The sequence below is a fragment of the Leptinotarsa decemlineata genome, unplaced genomic scaffold, assembly GCF_025532065.1.
Source record: "Leptinotarsa decemlineata unplaced genomic scaffold, Ldec_3_MD MMD2_tig00026330_RagTag_RagTag, whole genome shotgun sequence".
Classification (NCBI taxonomy): Eukaryota; Metazoa; Arthropoda; class Insecta; order Coleoptera; family Chrysomelidae; genus Leptinotarsa; species Leptinotarsa decemlineata.
Window position 1 is genome coordinate 1745548 of NW_027412690.1, and position 18001 is coordinate 1763548.

Genomic DNA, 18001 nt, shown 5'->3' on the forward strand with positions numbered 1-18001 from the left:
TAAAACATAAACTTTCAAATTATGAAATGAAAAAAATTTGTTAAATGAGACCATTGCCTGTACCGGACTCTTTCTTCGTTTGGGCTGGTTCAACGGAGTAGACACGGTTCATAGTGGATACTGTAATTGTAGAGTCCTTGATTGTCGTCATATATTCACTAATTGAGGGCACTTAAGAAGTATAATGTCTTCACTTTGAAATACTTTTTAGTCAAACATGAACTTGATATCGATGATCCTAAAAGGTCAGCTCTCAACTCCTTTTCTTTCTTCTTACTGTCATTGATCTGAGCTTTCCTTCTCACTACTCTGGCTATACCAAAAATCACAGGTGAAATTCACCTGTCATCTCCGCTTTTGTTTTTCGCATCCGAGAACACTGCTTGAAACTACAACGTTATTGAAGGGCGGTGATATGCGACTTCTCTCTTTGGAAGATATCCGAACCCGAAGAAAATGCCACGTCAAACAGACAGATATAACACACGATAGTTACCAAGATTTAGCCAAAGCCTCGGTAGATAATAACATTATCTTGAGGTGGGTTAAAGGACACGACAGTAGTAAAGGTAATCGCATTGCCGACTCTTTAGCCAAGGAAGCGGCTAGACTAAGAATTTTAGGATCCAGTGACACCAACGGTCTGATGACTTCGACAACTGCGCAGCTAGCAAAACGTCTCACCTATCCTCAATCCCTAAAGAGATGGGATGGAATCAAAGGATGCAGACTTGCCAGGATCACCCTGGGCGACCCTGGGAAGTTGGCACTGGTCGTCTGACGATGACCAGGAAAAATTAACGCTTAACAGTAGGATTTCTGAAAAGAGAAATGAAAATTTCTATGTTTTTTACCATTTTTAATTGTAACTAACGTTACTGCGGTTTCGTCCTATAAGGACATTCTCAAACTAATACAATAAAGTTTATGTTTATTGCATTAGTTTATTGTATTAGTTTGAGAATGTCCATATAGGACGAAATTTCAGTAACGTTAGTTACAATTAAAAGTGGTAAAAACATAGAAATGTTCATTTCTCTTTTCATTATGATCTCCTACCACGTAGTAACGGCTACATCCATCAATTTATTAGTAGGATTTATGACCGGCCACTGTCAACTGAGGAAACATCTCATATTATGGGGCTAGTGGACACACTTCTATGCAGGATTTGTGAAAAAGAAGATGAAACTGTCAGACATGTCTTATGCGAGTGTTCGGAGTTATCGTCAATAAGAGAGTGTGTGTTCGGCGAGTCTTGGCCTATACCTACCGATATACCTACCGATATATGATTTTTTCAGTTTGTTCCATGGGCCAATTTCTGCCCTCAACTATATTTCTAGACTAGGATAGTCGCAAAGTGCGTGACCTAAGCAAACTTACGCTTTTTTTTGCATTTCAATTATTATTGTGTATTGACACTTAACGACATCTAGTGGCGAGTAGTGGTACTATGTACTATCTTTATCAGCTACCCGCTAGGAGGCATTAGGCGTAATTGAATATTTGAAATTACTGCATTGGTTCGAGAAAGTTCTGGTTCTAGCTAGTGTATTCCGATCACCTCGAGATGGCAGTAATAATTGCATATAAAAAGGCTAGAAACTGCGAGTTAGTCTGCGTAGGAAAGGCGAAGGAAGCGAAACTGTCTATTGTGGAATAAAGTAACACCCGTCAAAAAAAGTATTTTGATTTGACTTATTGTTTTTATGTGTGATTTGTTAATATGGAAAAGAAGAGAAAAATCGACAGTGAATGCAGAACGTTCCAAGAAAAATGGAACTTTCACTATTTTGTGATTGAGTCCAGTAATAAGGCGCTATGTTTAATTTGTAATGAAACCATAGCTGTTCTCAAAGATTATAACATTAAACGACACTATGAATCGAAACATCTTCAAAGTTACTCCAAGTATACAGGAAGTTTGCGGAAGGAAAAATTTGAAGCTTTGAAACGCAGACTCAAACCGCAGCAATCTTTGCTTACCAAAGCGAATACTGAACAAGAGTCTGCAACTCGCGGCAGCTTTCGTGTGGCTCTTGAAATCGGAAAACGTGGCAATCCATTCACCGATGGAGAAATGATAAAACAATGCTTGATTGCAGTAGCCGAAGAAATATGCCTCGAAAAGGTAAATTTATTTAAAAGTGTCAGTGTGTCAGCAAACACCATGGCACGGAGGGTGCAAGATATCGCAGAAAATATATCATCCCAACTGTCTGACAAAAATGGACATTATGAGTGGTTTTCCCTAGCATTGGATGAGTCAACGGATGTGTCAGATACTGCTCAGGTGTTGATTTTTATTCGCGGAGTAGATAAAAGCTATGAAGTGTATGAAGAACTTCTTGATATTGATAGTATTCACGGCACGACAACTGGGATAGATATTTTTAAGAGAGTTGAAAATGCCATTAATAAAAAGAATCTTCGATAGAGAAATTTGAAATCTATATCAACTGATGGAGGCAAAAATATGTATGGTGGTTGCACTTGTGTCAAAGGCTGTAGAAAATGATGGTGGTTCAAAACCATTAGTCTTACATTGTATCATTCATCAACAGCCCTTGTGCGGAAAATGTTTGGATATGTCTGAAGTTCTAAAACCAGTCATATCAGTTGTTAACTTCATCATATCCACTGACTGAATCACCGACAATTCCGCGAGTTTATTCAACAGATTGGAGAAAATGATTTACCATATCATACTGCCGTACGCTGGATTAGTTGCGGAAAAGTCCTTAAGCGATTTTTTGAATTTCGAGCAGAGATCAAAATTTTTTTTAAATGAGAAGCAGCGCCCTTTTGCCGATTCAGAAAATAGTGAATGGATGTGGAAGTTAGCCTTCTATGTCGATTTGACAAATCATATGAACGAACTGAATTTGAGATTGCAAGAAGGAAATCAGCTTCTCCCTGATTTATACACCAATATCAAATCCTTCAGGCAGAAAATAATACTATTTCAATCGCAATTACGTAAAAAATGTTTCATGAAACATGTCAAATATTCAGCCACACTACAGAGACTGAATTTCCCGTCAATTTTGCAATCGAAACTTTGAGTGCTTTGAAGATAAATTTTGATACTCGTTTTTCAGATTTTGATGTCATTGCGAATGAAATTAAGCTTTTTCAAAATCCTTCTGATTCTGACATTGAAACCCTGGCTCCGGAAGTCCAAATGGAAATTATTGATTCACGGTGCAGTGATATGCTTAAGAACAAATATTAAAATTGATCTTGGTTGGAATTTTATAAGAGTCTTCCACTGGAACAATTCGATAATTTGCATAAATTTGCGCGTGGGTTGTTTTCTAGTTTTGGTACTACTTACTTGTATGAGAAAATGTTTTCCAAGATGAAGTACACAAAGAATGTTTACAGACCTCAATTAACCGATGAGCATTTTGAATCTCTTTTGATAATTGGTACAAGTAAAATTGATCCACAACTACAAAGCATTGTCGGTAGAAAATCACAATTACATAAATCTCATTATTTTTTTTGTTTTACTGTGATTCATTTCAATTATTTGTTACTTATTAATATGCTCAAACTTAGATACTTGAGTTAAGTTTCCTTTGTCATCATTTCTGTCGTTAAGTTTTACCTTGCAAGTAAATAAAATCGAGTAATTATCATTCTGTGTTTTCTTCTTCAACTTATCACAGCAATAGTAACAACAATTAGGTAGTCATTGGCTGTCGCGGGCCAGATTGATGACAGTAAATCATTGGCTGTCGTGGAACGGATTGATGACACTGGCGGGCCGGATTTGGCCGCGGGCCGTAGTTTGGAGACCCCTGACCTAGAAGGACAACTTCTCGAAAGGATGTACAATGGGTTACATATGGCCTGAGTGCTCTGGGCCTACACTCACCCTCCCTATTCTACAGATACTCTACACATGATAGCGTAGCATCATTTTCCTCAAATCAGTTTATATCGCCAAATGAAAAATTGTGTATAGTCATAATATAATAATATATTACCTACTGTCAAATATTTTCTTCAAATAAAAGTTTATTTTCGAAATCAAAAAATTCAGCCAATACTCGAAATACTCGAAACAAAAAATTATTCGATACAGATCGAGCAGATTATCAAGCAAAAAAAATATGACGGGCTATGTCACATTTTTTGCATTACCAAAAATCCGTCGCAATAAGTATCCACGGATATGAGAATTAAATCCAGTTCATTAGAGAATGGCCGGCTTTCATTACTATCGCGCACAAATATTTGTTATTCATCATGAAACTTCACTCATGTGTTGAACAATGCCAGGCTTTGGACATCGAAGTTATATTGACATTTGGAAATTGTTTCGCAGTATTTAACAAATTGATTGCAAAATGTTGAAAACATCTGGATGGGATTTCCATTGGGAAATGATAAGCGATAGGCTTACTGCTCATCGGGATTACCCTAATTTCACAACTATGGAAGTGTAATGTGCATTATTGGATTTACTGTTTTCGTACTACCGAAGGGCATATTTGTGAAGCATTTTTTGGTTTATAAAAATAAATAATATTGACACGAATTAATTGAAAAAGTGTAACAATTCCTTTTGTTTTTCAAATAACATAGTTGTTTCAAAAATTGGTCGGAGTTAAATACACATTAAGTTGAACCAGAGTCCAGAACAAAGCATTTATCTATTATTTGAGTTCGGGACAATAAAATACCTGGTGTAAATGTTATATCGATTATTTTCTTCTTAAAAAAATACCACGGTAGAGAGACATATATACAGACAAAGCGGATGATATAATTCTTCAATAAAAGTTACTTTATTTATTTTTTCTGTTGAGTGGACAGTTCAGGACATTTTCAAGATTAAACAGAAAGTCCATAGATCGACTCAATACATCTTGCTAGTTTTGTCTTTTCATAAATCTTTCCAATGGTGCCATGTTGAACCACGAAACGACAGAAAAAAATTGTAAAACCTATAATCATTGCCGTGTTGTTTTAATCACATCGGCTTGCCTGGTGTCATAATTATCAATATCTGGTTTTCGAAAAAGATATTGAGAATCTTTAAGATTTTTTGTGAAAGTACGAAATAGGTAGATCGATGAGAGAGGCTTAATGCCGAGTTGAAAAAATGAAGGACGATAAGTTTCTATGAAACCAGTATTTGCAACTATTTCAACAGACTTTTGTTATCATTGAAATATGCCAAAGGCACTGCAAGAACTACTCCAGAGTGACACACCATAGTTTATCAATGAATGAATTGAGCAAAATAGTTCAATCTTAAATGAATATTATACTAGACAATTAGAGATCATTAATATAAATGATATGAAGAAATGTTCCCAGTACTAAGCCTTGGGGCACCCCTTAGTTAATACTTTCGAAATTGGATTTTTGCTTTCGAACATCTTGGAAAGATAGTTCAACTTTTTTAATGGAATTTCATGCGAAATCCAGTGAAAAATCTTAAACAGATCACATACAGTGACGGTAGTATGCTCTCTCCGCTCGATAGTTTTTATGGTAACCACATTTGAAAGTACTGAACTACAAATTCTTTTCAAAGTAGGTATATACACAGTCGGACTCTCAATAATTTCTTCACAATCTATGAGAAAATACATATTATTAAAATTAGTCGATAATTATCAACAGAGAAAGAGTAACTGTTTTTTGAGAAGGGACATAACTTTGCCAAAATTTAAAAGTAAGTATCTGGAAAAACACTGGTGGAGAGAATTGAGTTTATTACCATAGTAAATTGTTACAATAATATTTCATAGGTTTCTTTGATAATTTGACCCCATATTTTTTGGAAAAACTTTGTCAGGAAGTTTATTCCACATAAACGCAGTTCTCCAGATGAAAGAGTTATTAAACAGTGAAGTAACCTCTAAACGATGAGCAGCCACAGTCAGTTGCGTATTTCTGATATGTTCCGGTGGAATCAAATGTGCCAAGTCACTTCCCGTGGAAGTATTTATAAAAGACGGACAAATCTCCAACCTTTCTTCAATGTTATAAACGATCAACGTTGCAAGTGATGTTTGCGTCTACAATGGGGAATGTTCCTCCTGACGAAAATCAAGTAGTTTTCATAAAAAAGCTCTAAAACAACGCATTTTAAACTTATCATTTCAACCTTTTTCTTCAAAAAATTATTTAAATACTTGAAAAAAAGGAATGAACTAATGCATTCAAAATTTAAAGGGATTCGTTTCTATTTCACCATTTGGCAACATAATAACATAATGAAGGACATAGAATCTGTTACCTGTATGAGACAAACAAAGATGACATATTTCAGAGGCGTGCTGTTCTGTTTACTTATGTTTCGAGACATTCTGTGACATATGACATTTTGTGCACCTAACCTATCTTCCTCTATATAAATAAATAACAAAACAACTGTTTTGTGGTCTACAATTTATATCATTTTTATATTTATATCAACCAACATTTGAAACATCAATTTGAATACTTTTCGAAGTGAATTTGAAAAACTCATGAATTGAATTCCACATTATTTTCTTCAAACTTGCATTTGCTGTAATAACCCAAATTGAGAAACATTCCCTATTAGGCGGATGGCTCTTTTATGGATGGAATTCAGCAACTTCAGTGTTTGGGGCCACAGCTCCATGTACATGAGAACAATACTGCAAAGAAGATCTGATCTGAGCTTTATAAAGCATAAAAAATTACTGGGGTATGTATAGTTTTTTGGTTCCGAACAGTGTTCCAAGCTTTTGAGAAGCAGCCTTTGCAATTCCTGCGACATGATTGTGCCAAGATACATTGGTGTCCATTTTAACCCCCAACAAACTTATCGAAGGAGAAAGCGGAATTGTCTAACGTGACATTATTGTATCCGGTTCAGAGACATTCATCTTCTTGGAGAAAACCGATGTCTGGGTTTTTGTGGCATTGAATTGAACCTGGTTGCCTTCACCACAATCCGAAATGAATTCTAGATCCTCATTAAGATATGCAACTTCCTGCTGCCGGTGAAGATGTGCCTCGTTGCCGATGTCCTAGAATCCAAATGGAATGACGTGACAAGTGTGCTGTCAGCAATGTAATATATTGGATTCTTGTTTTTTTTTCAGTGGGTTGTTGATATACACTAATAAGAGGGTTGGACATAGCCATATACAGAAATGATTCGACAGGCCATAGCATCAAATTTGGCCAGCAAACCCTGATGCCACACACGAACAAAGGCCTTAGAAATTTCAAACGCAACAGCTCTTGATATTTCTTTCCTGATTGCGTTATTCCAAATATGGGTGACATAGGACAGAAGGTCACCTATTGATTTTTGTTTCCGAAAGCCATATTGATGATCGCTCAAGCCTACCAAATATTTGAGGATAAGGACTTTCTTCATGATTTTTGATATCACTGATAGCAAAGCGACTGGTGAATGAATTTAATCGGGAGACTTAGATTTTTTCAATGATCTTATAACACTTTGAAGTGTATTACCGTCACTATTTTCGTCTTCATCTGGCTATCAAGCTACTCTTGAGAAATTAAATCTATTGATAACTCAACACACTGTTCACTGTTGAATGGCTATGAATGAAATAGTGGAGATCACTATGTATGTAGTATGTACCTGTAATAAAAATTTCCATTGTTTTTTTTTTCGATCTACTATTTTTCTGCCATAAAATCTACTGCTAGACACGAAAATGACCTGGCAACAATGGTCGTGTTAGTATGGTCCGACTTCATGTTTCACAAATACAATATAAAAAAGGTGTTGCGAAGTTCGCCGAGACAGCTAGTAATTCTATGAACTCCCTTTCAAAATGACAGGCATATCAGACGATTCAGAAAATTTTCACTTCAATTAAAATGTATGTAATGTTTATAATGTATATAATGTAATGTATGCATTTCTAATACAAATTCCATACCAATTATAGTCATTAGTTAATCGGTGACAGTTCCCCTTGGAAGCTACCCATCACCGCAGCCGAGTAATTGAAACGCTTCGTGTCCTGGTGGATTTGGATGTCTCGTGTGTTGCACTTTGCAATGCAGATTGCATGCATCACACACGGATATGGTCGGCGGCGTTGACATATGGGGAACGCTCGACGACGGCAAATAGTCCTCCCCCAGGTCAAAACCGAAATTGTTTTATGACCTTTCCGGAATCCCCATGGAAGGAAGTAACGGGAGAATAATGCTGACGGTTTGTGAAAGTCAAATTAAGTGCGGAATATGTTGGTTAACCAAAATTGTTTTTATTAAGGTGAAAAAATGGCTAATGAATGCTTTATTGAAGTGTATCAACAGAAAACGAGAATAATATAAAAACTTCAAGACGAACTATGAAATTTGTTCAAAAATTGAATATGAAAGATATACAAAATCCACTGATTTATTAATATATTATCCAGGGTTGCATATATTCCTTTTTCAATGAAAGGAACTTCCAACGGCGAACCTTGGTCAAAATATCATACAGAACGGCTACAGAGTAAGTCAGGAATGCTTGAAAGTGTTGAAACGTAGATCACAACACATGGAAAGACCTTGGAAAGTTGAGAAATCTAAAGATGTGAAATGAGAGTTATGAACGGATACGAAAGTGTCATTAGGTATCAGTCAAGTGGCAAATAACAGGAACAGAAACAAAATACTAGGAATTGATTGAATTTAATGATTCATTCAGAAGTTATTAAGACTCTTACTATTTCGATCCGCGAAACGCGGTTCGAGAGATACCGTTTTTGTTTTGGTGAAGAAAAATTGTTTTCACTAGAGACATGTAATCACTGTATTTGGCAAATGTTATCAATTGTATATTTTAGACTGAAATATGCCTTAAATTATTTAAAATGGACTTCGTAAAACCGATACCCCAGGGAAAAAAATTATATAAAAAATTTCAGACTTTAACGCTTATTAACGGTTTGGCTAAACAATTCAAAAAATCATTGGAAATTTGAATTAAAAATTACATTAGAATGTAAAATTTGTTATCACTTCAATTGGGTTTCAGAAAAGATACTTCAACACAAAATTCAATATTTATATTTGTATATTATATTTATTACTATTTATAGACATTCACCTACTCACAGTATATTTGTTGACCTAGCGCGAATATTTTGATACACTAAACTATATATATTACTGAGCATATGTTGTTGAAAAGCTACCCAAATAACAGAAATCACTTTGTTGAAATTCATGATAGTATATGCGAATATGGAATATTTCATAATGGTTTACCTCAAGGTTCTGTTTGGAGTCTCATTTTATTAAAAATATATCTCAACGATTCGTTAACTGTGAGGAAAAAAATCATTATCTACCGAACAAGCTTATGTTGAAACAACTAGCAGAATTATCACCAAAATTTGGTGATAACAACTTACTAGGAATTTTGGAGTTCTGAAAACTGAAATTGCCAAAACTTCGAAAAAAAACAATATATGGAGGTGGTGAATTAATGCATATACTTGAAAATATTTTCTTTACTATCGATTTTCATCATTTGATTCGCTAGAGGGAACATACAGAAGATCTCTATAGGAATCGCATCGGTTATATAGAGTAGTGGACTAAAAAGATAATGGATGTCAAAAACATTAATAATCCATAAAATAAAGTCTAGTTACTACACGAATCAGTATATATGACGAAAATGGCTGATACTTGATGAAAATCCATACCTAAAGTATTTAAAAAACAATTTTTGTAAAATTGTTTAGTGAAAATCTCACAATAAAGTCTTTTTTGAATGCTAATCAGTATCATCAGATAAGCGACTCCCTTCAAAGTCAAAGTTAAACATATTTATTATATCATTACTGTTTTTTTTTCAACGGAGCATTGTATAACTGTATTATTCATTTTCAATATTGTATAATGTACTCACCAGTTTTACTTTAATTGATGTAGACATACCTGTAAAAGAGAAGTCGATTAGAAAAACGTACAAAAAAAAGTTTTGTCTTTTCAATAAATGAATGAACCAGTCATAACGATCCACAGAACATAGTTGTGAAATTCTAGGAAGCGTTCCAAGACTATATTGTCCAAGTAGTATCGGTAGAAAACCACGAAATATTCATATCAAAGAAACGCCAAGAATAACAGTGATAGTAATAATAATTTTGACAAGCATATCAACAAGAATTCTTTAATTTGACGTTCCCCTGCCAATCTTCTCCAAAGATTGAGTGAGAATAAAAAGTAGTTACTTGAATAGGAATCAGAGTACAAAAAATGATGGGAATGGTAATTTTCGTATCGAAATCATACCATAAGACGCAGTTAATATTTCGACTGATCAGCAATGTATCACTTCAAAAAATAATGTGAATGTTCAAATTTCGCGGCTGTGTACGTTCAATTACCGATTTTTTTATGGTGGTACACTCTTCTTGAACATATGTACACAGATTCAGCTGTTCAGCATGTTTAGTTTGTTGGTAAGAGACATACAAATTAGAAGTATTTCTTGTGTTCGACGATTTTCTGCTATCGAAAAAATGGATAGAAGAAATACCATTGAATTTTATGCGAAAAATTGAATAAAGTGCTCAAAAGCATTTGAAATATTGTCAGTGGCATACGGTGATTGTACTCTGAGTCATAAAAATGTTCACAAGTGGTACAAACTTTTCACAGAGGAAGATCGAGAAGATGTGAATGACGACACTCGCCCTGGACGCCTGAGCATATCAACAACCGATGAAAATGTGGACAAAGTGAAGAAAATTGTTATGGAGAATCGTTGAATCACTATTAGAGGTAGGCTCATGCCATTCAATTTTTTCCGAAGATTTGGGCACGAAGTGTCCAACCGTCGCATGAGCATTGCTCAGGAATTGTTGCTTGAAATTGTTGCTTAAAAGTATCAAAACTAGTGACGAATCATGGTTATGTAGTTTTGGCATCGAAACCAAAGCCCAATCGTCCCAATGAAAGAGACCAAAAAACATGCCAAGTTCAATCATATGGTTTTGCTCACTGTTTTCTTCGATTATCCTGGCGAAAAGCATAATAAGTTCTTACCACGTGGTCGTACGGTCAATAAAGAGTATCATCTTGAAGTAATGGGCCGCTCACGAGTAGCAATATAAAGAAAACGTTCGGTTTTGTGGAAGAACAAATAATAGCTTTTGTATGACGATAATTACACTTGCTCACTCTTCATTGCTTGTTCGTAATTTTTTGGTCAAAAACAAATCCGTAATCATGCCTCAGCCACCGTATTCACCAGCGACTTTTGGCTGTTTTCATGATTGGAGAAACCAATGAAAGGACGGCTTGTTTGAAAGTGGTTGACAATGTTTCGTGGTGTATTTCATCAGTTCGGACTTTCATTGTCTAATACAATATAAATTGATTTGAAATTCCTGAAAAAATATTAAAAAGATTAACCGAAAATAACAATTTTATTTGAACAACAACAACCAAAAAAATAAAGATTGAAATATTAATAAAAACTGAAAATTAAAAATTATCATTAACAATAAATGAAAAATAAAAATGAAAATTCAAAGACTCCAAACCAAGTTATGTCACGACGTTTCGATTATTAGTATCCACAATCGTCTTCGGGTGATAACTGGACTTATTCCTCCGAGATCCGACTATTTATAGGCCATTCGAGTGCTTTCAGCTATCCCCTCTTCTCTCTCTTGGTCGTTTTTCGTTCGATTAGAGGTTTCCATATGTTACGTTTCTCTACGCTAGCTTGACTGAATGCGTTGTTGGACAACATATACGCGGCTTCTTTGAATTTTCTCCTAAACCAGTGTTCCTCTTTGAGAATGATTTCAGCTTGAGCCCACTTGATATTATGTTGATGAGCCCAAACATGCTCTGCTATTCCGGATTTGCTGGTTTCTCCTCGCTGTGTGTGTTTCTTGTGCTCAGCAATGCGAACTTTCAATGGCTTCTTAGTTTCACCGATGTATGATGTTCCGTACTCGCAGGGTATCCGGTAAATGCAATTCTTGGAGTCGCAGTCCGCGTTTGGTGGCCTGGTTTTCGTGAGGCTGCTACGGATAGTGTTCCCAGATCTGAAGCAGGTCCTGATGTTATACTTGGACCCAATCCATCGTATCCTTTCCGATAATCCTCTGATGTAGGAAAGTACAAGTAGTGGTTGTGGCGGCTTCTCTTCCTTGTGGAGCTCTTGCTGTCCATCACTATGGAGTAACCATTCCGTCGGAGGTCGTTTTTGATGATGCCTAGTTCCCTTTCGAGACCTTTCTTTGTATTACAGAACCCGAAGGCACGGTCTAGTAGAGTCTTGATGATTCCTCTCTTAGTCGATTGATGGTGGTTGGATTTTTGGTTCAGATACTGTCCTGTGCGAGTGGGTTTTCGATATACAAATGTTTCCCATTTAGTGTCGGTCCTGTTCAGGGAAGCAATTCACGCCAAACGGTCATCTACCGCTAAAACTAACGAAAATAGGAATGGCCTACAAATAGTTGGATCTCGGAGGAATAAGTCCAGTTATCACCCGATGACGATTGTGGATAATAACAATCGAAACGTCGTGACATAACTTGGTTTGAAATCTTTCAATTTTTAGTTTTATTTTTCAATTTTTGTTAATAATAATTTTTAATTTTCAGTTTTTATTAATATTTAAATTTTTATTTTTTTGGTTGTTGTTTGGTTTCATGTTATTTTTTTGTAATTTCAGTTTTATTGTTTAAATAAAACTGTTATTTTCGGTTGATCTTTTTAATATTTTTTCAGGAATTTCAAATCAATTTATATTATATTAGACAATGGAAGTCCAAACTGATGAAAGGACGGCGTTTTACGATGATCGAGGAGATAAAAACCGAATCGCTGAGAGAGATAAGGACATTCCAAAGAGTGCATATAAGAACTGCTATTAGAATTGATGAAAAACTCTGATAAAAGTGTATTATATCCGAACGGGACTACTTCGAAGGGGACGAATAATAAAATGATAAATACATGAATATTTTTCAATAAAAATGAAAATTCACGTTACTTTTTGAACAGACAGCGTATACCATTTGCGTCATTTTAAAGACTTTAATACGGTATAATTTGTCAAATTACTCTAATAATAACGTCCAAACCGCTTCTTTCCGGAATGGAATCAAACTGGAGATATGCAGGGTGTGGCATGTTCACGGAAGGCACAAAAGCAATAATCACGGAACAGCTTGTATACACTTGAAATTCAGGAACAGCTTTGCGCCGAACCACGTAGGTGGAATTGCAGTGAAATTACGTGTTGATTCTATAATATGCATATAAATTACGGTTTTCGAGAGTCGGTGGGGATGCTGAAATATTGACTTTAGCTAATCGTGAGTCCTAATTTGGCTTCACGTCAATATTGAGATTACTTGCACACGCTGCATATTGTAATCACCTCTTCATCGTATCATCGCGAGATATTTGAACGGCTCACGATGGAGTTCATCAGAACGATTTAAATCTGTTTGATAGTTCCAATTATAATGATCGATGGGATATTAGCAAAACATTATGATAGTTTCAGCTGATTATACGTACTTTGGATGAATGAGTTTCTTGAAGATTAATTTGGAGATATGAGTTCAGAAACATTTCAAAAATTATCAGAAACTGAAAGTAGTAGAAATTTTTATTTCATTCAACTATTTTCAATCGATTCTTTATCGATTTGAAGTTACTTCGGCTAAATCATACACCAGAAGTCAAAAAACGTTCCACTAGAGATTTCTTAGAGAGTATTTATATTATAAGTGTTATTCAACAGTCTACAAATATAACCATAGAAAAAAAAATTAGTTCTAATCAAGTTCCACTAACTGAAACAAATTAAAAAAAAATTAATTAAAATTGAAAAACTTTACACAGTATTTGTATTGTAAGTGTTATTTAAAAGTCTACAAATATAACCATAGAAAAAACAATTAGTTCTAATCAAGTTCCACTAACTGAAACAAATTGAAAAAAAATTAAATTATAATTGAAAAACTTTACACAGGTGTAGAAAAGGTAAACTTTACAGTTCATACTGCTTGAATTGAAAGTATTTTTCTCAAAAAAAGTTGTATTTATCAGTAAATTGACGTATTCAATAATTCTGACTATCAAAAAAAAAATCTCCAAATAGGTCGATAGAAAATTCTGATTTCCTCCACAAAAAATCACAGTGTTTCAATTCTATTTGATGAAGAATATCGGCATAACTTCAGAGTTTTTATTGAACTTTTTGGGAATGTTCACCATTTACAATCTGAAAAGAAATGAATGATTTTATTGGATAATTTTATACAGTGATAGCAAAAATCATGCAGAAAGCCATAAAGTACCATATCCTTAAATATCATAACTTTCGGAAACAAAGATCAAGAGGCGACCTTCTATCGTATGTCACCCATATTTGGAATAACGCAATCGAAAAACATAGTCAAGAGCTGTTGCGCTTTATACTTCTAAGGTCTTTGACCGTGTGTGGCATAAAGGTTTGCTGGCCAAACTTCGATGTCTTGGCACAAGCATGTCGCTGAAATTGCAAAGGATGCTTCTCAAAAGCTTGGAACATTGTTCCGAACTAGAAAACTATACACACCTCAGCAAAAAGCTCAGAACATACCGTCTCATGAATGGAGCTCTGCCTCTAAGCATAACCTGAAGCTGCTGGATTCCATTCAGAAAAGAGTCATCCGCCTGATTGGAGACACGAACATTACTTGCAAACTTGATACTTTGGATATTTGTCTCTTTTTCATAGGGGAGGTGGTCAAGTGACTTAGAATATTTGATTCCACCAAAGGCGGTACATATTAAAAATACGCGACGGCCTGTGGCTGTTCATCGTTTCGAGGTTCAACTCGGTACACTTCGAACTTTACTGTTTAAGAACTATTTCATTTGGAGAACTGCGTTCATGTGGAATAAACTTCCTGGGAACGTTTTTCCAGATGAATTGAATCTCCAGCGATTCAAATCCAAAGTAAATCGATACTTTTGCTCAGGTATCACTCCTAGTGCTCCTGTAGTGCTTGTGTTCTGTCTTTGGAAAAAACGTATGGAAAGGTCAAATTTTTTGAAGTCTTTCCCTACATAAATGCATACATTTATTTTTCACGAAGGGAAATGAGCTATTTTTCTTTTCAAAAGAGAGAGCTAAGAGAAATTATGCATACATTACTTATTTTCACATTGAGAAAACCAAAATCTGCTTCCGTCTTCAGAATTCGAGTTGCAGATTTCACTTCGTTGTTTCCTTTTATTCTCCAAGGGGTGTGATATGTGAAATGTTGATTGAATTTTGAAATATTTCATGCAGTACGAGGTTGTCTCGGATACTAGCCTGTTGTTATCTTGCCCGTTTTCATATCTTCCTTCGATACGGATAGCCAAGTACGACCCATTTCTAAAGAGCTGTTCAAAATACGCTCCTCTTCAGATAAAAGTCTGAACGCTGATGCTCTCACAACTCTTATTTTGTGATTCAATAGCAATTATTCTCATCTTTTTCCATTCCACTCGATGGTCCCCATCATATTTCAAAACGTAACCTGACAACTTCGAACTCATCAATTATTTGTTTCGATGTTCATTTTTACCACTCTCAATAACCTTAAAGTTTTACCAATATAACTTTCATCTTATGAATATGGTATAAATGAAATTTTCGTTTTTTTCTTGCATTGTTGTGTTTTGTATTTATGAGTTTACTTGTCAGTATTTTTTTATTTTTTCAGATAATCTAGGAATATAAAATTTACCATTGGTTGTCAAATATTTTGGTGATTGTTGAGTGAGCAGCTGTAGTCATTTGGTTGTGGAATGATTGTTCATTTTCTGTTGAATTTATTGAATTTCAAATCGTTTTCGCCCTGTCATAAAAACAGTTCATTATATCTTTAGTGAAATTCTCATGATAGTTTGATGTGTAGTGGAGGTCTGCGTTTTCTTTCGAAAAACATTTGTAATAACATGATCTGACGTCCGTTTCAACATGACATCAAAGAAATGAGTCGGCCATCATATTCAATATCTATTGTTGTTCAAGGGAATCTGAGATTTACGCTAAAATGAGTTACTTTTTATTTTTCTGCAGTTTCGTCAGTTTTATTTTTTTGAAGCGCCATGTGACTTTCTGTGTCATTGACAAAAATGGGCATACATATACAATTTCAGCCAGTTTACTTTCTTTTCGGCCTACTTCATCACTTCAAAATATGATGATACAAAAAAAAATATAACCCCTTCAATTCAAATGATGATATACTGTCTTAGACACCAAAACTATCACATTCCAAAACCAAACATAACGTAACCACACTATTCCCACTCCATTTTTACTTTTCTCTGATCTCACTTTAAGAACATGAATTTCTATAGAACAGTTATTATAATTTTTTCTTGCAATAAAAAAAGTGAAAAAGTGGTTTCAATGGCTACGTTCAGTTAGGAATTTGCTTCGTTCAATTTTCGATCAATCAATCAATTTATTAGTTATAGAAGTCTCCAATTACAATACAGGAGTCTACATTGTAATATACTAACTCAGGTAACACGTCAGATGTGCTTAACAAAGAGATATACCAATCATCCTTAAATCAAAATTAAAATCAAAACTAGACCATCAGAGTCAAAAAGTGGTATTTGTGAACAGAAGAATAGAACTTGAAAACAGAAAAGTATGCACAAATTACAATTACAAGATTGGTATTATCTGCATACACAATCGAGTGAGAAGCGGCAGAACAGTAAGTCGGAAGGTCATTGATAAAACAAATAAACAGCAGCAGCTGTTTATTATATAAGCATCATCAGTTAAGACTGTTGACATTTCATGAGATAGAAAAATTCCTTGGCATAGGTGAAAGGTTAACTAAGAACAGTATAAAAATTTCCCCTTATTGTATTTTGTAACTGTAAATTTTTTTTCTGATTGATTCGGCCGTTAATTGTTGAAGATTCATAGTAATTTCAAAAACTACACCTGACGATTTGATATCCACAAACTTTATTTGAAAAATATATCTAACATGTTTCGCTAGCATGATAGCTTTTTTAATCACTTGAAACATGTTATATATTTTTCAAATAAAGTTTGTGGAGATCAAATCGTGAGGTGTAGTTTTTGAAATAACTGTTGATTTATTTCAACTCTCCCTAGTTAATTATTAAATGTGGTCATAGCCATTATAAGTAAGTAATTCTCTATTAGGTACATAAACAACTTGGTTTCACCCCTTTTTAATTATTTCTGATTAAGTATTAGCTCCCCATTAGTGTTAGTTCAGTTAATCTAAATCCAAATTCTGTATATTTCCTAAGTACCTCTCTGGTATTATTTGACCTACGTCAACGAAGAACTTCCTGACTTTAACAAAAGATGGACCAATGGTCAACCGTTGACATAATATTATCATTAACAAAATTGAATTCGAAGCAAAGACCATAAAAAAAAGAGGAAAAGAAGAAGAACATTGAATTCGAAGTCTATGTAATTTTTAGACGATTTTTCAAATTGAATATTTTGTTACGATTACGGCTACAAGTTTATGATGTATTTACTGTTTGAACTTTATACGTTTTCACGACGACAATATATAAACTTGCTTGAAATAAAATTGCTTCAAAGAAACAACCGAAAACTATTTTTATCGACCTTTTTTAGGCAGTTTCACCTGCCTTCAACTTCATAATTGGAAGAAATCTAATGGTACTTGCAGTTTTTTATTCATTTCGCTTCATTCAAATGTCCTCAATAGATGTCAAAAGTTTTGAAATGTGAAATTCGTTAATGTTGTTCATTGACTTCTGAAACATTAGAATGAATACAACTTGTTTTTTGGTACGATCCATTCTTAAGGAGCTGTTTGAAATACTCTTCTCTGCAGGTATAAATACATGTTGATTATTTAAATTAACGTCAGAGTGGCGGTCATTGGCAAACATTCTCATTTCTTTCCATTAGACTCGATGTTCACCGTCTGATTTCAAAATCAGATCTTCTTAAATTCTTCATAAA

The 18001-nt window shown here is 34.6% G+C and overlaps 1 long non-coding RNA gene across 5 annotated transcripts in view; it reads right to left on the reverse strand.

The window, feature by feature from the left end:
- LOC141485747 (uncharacterized) overlaps nt 1-18001 on the reverse strand; it is a 726844-nt gene that overhangs the window by 118607 nt on the left and 590236 nt on the right. For 2 of the 5 annotated variants that reach the window (XR_012467407.1, XR_012467408.1), the window contains one exon: nt 9893-9921. The exons of 2 other annotated variants lie outside the window; for them this stretch is intronic. This is a non-coding gene — a long non-coding RNA (uncharacterized lncRNA). Of the gene's footprint in view, nt 1-4155; nt 4955-9892; nt 9922-18001 lie in introns of those variants that run through there. One more of the 5 variants, XR_012467410.1, reaches the window with a different exon arrangement.